Source organism: Palaemon carinicauda, unplaced genomic scaffold, assembly GCF_036898095.1.
Source record: "Palaemon carinicauda isolate YSFRI2023 unplaced genomic scaffold, ASM3689809v2 scaffold81, whole genome shotgun sequence".
NCBI lineage: Eukaryota > Metazoa > Arthropoda > Malacostraca > Decapoda > Palaemonidae > Palaemon > Palaemon carinicauda.
In genome coordinates, this window is record NW_027172105.1 from 161,368 (window position 1) to 165,000 (window position 3,633).

Sequence of the window (3,633 nt, forward strand, 5' to 3'; positions counted from 1 at the left end):
CATATTGCAGATGCTTAAAGAATGTATTGTACACGATGAACAAATTGCGTGGGTTCCAGAGTGACTGGTTTGGTTTTAGTTTAAAAGAATTATATTGCTGTTTCATAACCAGGATAATATTCATGTTGTTGTAGACAATGTCCATAGAATATTGGTTGTAGATTGTCTGGCCCTAGTGGCCAGAAGCTGGATTTTGCTCGATAACAGAACGTAAACGCTGCAACATGGCCGGAAGTTTTTCATGTGAAGTGGGACCCATTAAGTTTTCAAAGTAGAATCGTAGGAATAATATTAAGTTTTTCTGAAATCATAGCTAATTAGAGCTACCGTACCACCAGTCACACGAGGGAACGAGTTGGGGGAAAGTTTTAAGATGTTCATTGCAGTTTTATTTCGTTGATTTAAATTCTTGGAGATAAAAAAAAAAAAAAAGATATTTGACAGGCGTTATATTCCACGATCTATTGCCAACATAGTTACTTGCTGATTTCCCATGGTCTTCTCTCAAGCATGTCCTCATGGAGCAACGTAAAATATTTCATATGAATAACGTTATTTTTAGTTTACCCAGGTGTGATTATACTTCGAGTGCGTCAGCTCGAAGCGTTAGTAGGTTTGAACGTAAGCTTACTTGCTTGTACACTAGCTCGCTTTCATCTGTTCATTCAGTAATGTCTTGGCTATTCTTGTTATACATGCTATATGAGCTCAAGAACTTTTATGTGGAGGGCATCAGTTGCCTGGAGAGTGCCTTTACTTTCTGGAATACTGGATTGAGTCGATCAGCTGTTCAATCTTCGTCCTTGTTGGTTTCTTTTGGTTTGGTGACACTATTATTATTATTATTATTATTATTATTATTATTATTATTATTATTATTATTATTACTTGCTAAGCTGCAATCCTAGTTTGAAAAGCAGGATGCTATAAGACAAGGGGCTCCAACAGTGGCAGAAGAGACTCTTTAGCTATGGTCAGCAGCTCTTCTAGGAGAAGGACACTCCAAAATCAAACCATTGTTCTCTAGTCTTGGGTAGTGCCATAGCCGCTGTACCATGGTCTTCCACTATCTTGGGTTAGAGGTCTCTTGCTTGAGGGTACACTCGGGCACCACTATTCTATCTAATTTCTCTTCCTCTTGCTTTGTTAAAGTTTTTATAGTTTATAGAGGAGATATTTATTTTAATATTCTTAAGACTTATTTTTTCCTTGTTTCCTTTCCTCACTGGGATATTTTCCCTGTTGGAGCCCCTGGGCTTATAGCATTCTGCTTTTCCAACTAGGGTTGTAGCTTAGCAATTAATAATAATAATAATAATGATAATAATAATAATAATAATAATAATAATAATAATAATAAGGCCGAGTTTTAGAATTTCATGTTTTATTCATCTAATATAATCACATTTTTGCTATTGGATTCTCAGTTTGCCACCGATGGTATTAAGTGATTTCTTTGAAGGTTTTAAAGGTTTAAAGGCTGCTCATGAATGGCAGAGGCCTGGAACAGTGACAGTGCCCTATCGAGCAGGACAATGCCCTGGAGACTGACCATATATATACATACACACACACACACACACACATATATATATATATATATATATATATATATATATATATATATATATATATCTGTGTATATATATATATATATATATATATATATATATATATATATATCTGTATGTATATATATATGATTATATATATGTATACGATGGCTGCTAATGATTCAGCAGAGAGACCTATAGGCCTCCCGACCCCCCAATCCTTAGCTCACAAGAATGGCGAGGTTGCAGCAACCAAAAGAACCAACGAGTTTAAACGTGACTCGAACCCCAGTCAGGTGTTCACCATTCAGGGACGTTACCACATTGGCCATTTTAAATCGGCGGTGGTGGTCTTTAATTTTCATATTGTGAAGGACAAAGACTAATGTTCTCGGAGTGTTAGTCGTTCCACATTAGGTGTGATGTCAACATTTTCAGATGGTTTGAGTTCCAGTTTATATCTTTGATATCGTAGCTAATTTCTTGGAAGTCATCTTTGCTATGTGAATGATGTATCCCCGAAAACTGTTTCAGTCTTGGATAGAGGCCCGATACCAGTCTGGTTACTGCTAACTTAACTGAACATTCTTTTAATCTTTATTTATAATAACCGATATTCGCGTCAAATCATCCATTCCTATGACTGCCTTGGGACTGCCTTGGTCGAGTTTGTCATAATCTGTTGGGATTCTGTAGTTTGAGCGGTGGACTCTTAACAGCAGATGGGCAGGAGGAATAGTTCCTGTGTATTTATTAATTATTATTATTATTATTATTATTATTATTATTATTATTATTTGCTAAGCTACAACCTTAGTTGGAAAAGCAGGGGGTCCAACAGGGAAAATAGCCCAGTGAGGAAAGGAAACCAGGAAAAATAAAATATTTTAATAACAGTAAAAACATTGAAATAAATATTTCCTATATAAACTACGAAAACTTAGAAAAAAAACAAGAGGAAGGGAAATAAGATAGAATAGTGTGCCCGAGTGTACCCTCAAGCAAGAGAACTCTAACCTAAGACAGTGAAAGACCATGGTACAGAGGCTATGGCACTACCCAAGAATAGAGAACAATGGTTTGATTTGGGAGTGTCCTTCTCCTAGAAGAGCTACTTACCATAGCTATTGCGTTAGTTAAAATGATATTTGTAGGTCCGGCTGTTTGTATATGTTTTTCCCTGTCGTGGTTTAGAGATCTCTTGCTTGAGGGTACATTCAGGCACACTATTCTGTCTTTTTTCTCTTCCTCTTGTTATTTTGAAGTTTATATTCTCTTGTTATTTTCAAGTTTTTATAGTTTATATATGACAGGTTTATTTTAATGTAGTTATTGTTCTTAAACTTCTCTTGTAGTTTTTCCCTCATTCCTTTCCTCACTGGGCTATTTTTCCATGGTGAGCCCTTGGGCTCATAGCATCTTGCTTTTCCAACTAGGGATTTAGCATAGCAAGTAATAATAATAATAATAATAATAATAATAATCAATTTCATGATCTAGAAATATACTGCAGGGGAACCCTATTCTCTATAGGACCAACACAGTTATTTATCTTATGCTTTCCAAGGCATTCAGCATTTCACATCGCATATTGCTCGTTTATCCTCAAATCCACAATAACGAAGTAATTAAAGGTTTAAAGGCCACCCATGAATGGCAGAGGCAAAGGACAGTGACATTGCCCTATCAAGCAGGACAATGTCTTAGAGACTTACCATATTACATATGATTAGCGCCCAAGCCCCCTCTGCACCCAAGGTAGGACTAAGGTGGGCCAGGCAATGGCTGCTGATGATTCAGCAGAGAGACTTATTGGCTCCCCCAAACTCCCTATCCTGAGCTCACAAGGATGGTGAGGTTGCAGCGACCAAAGGAACTAAAGAGTTTGGTCTGGGCTCGAACCCCAGTCTGGCGTTCACCAGTCAGGAACAAGTCTTTAGTTTCCTCTTAAAAGTCTTAATACATTCAGTCTTTCTGATGTCTAGTGGGAGCTTATTGCGCAGTCTTTTATTTCCATTTTGAAATCTTTTGAAATCCTGAAAATTTTCCCCTGTATTTCATTTACAATTCTAGTCCCAGA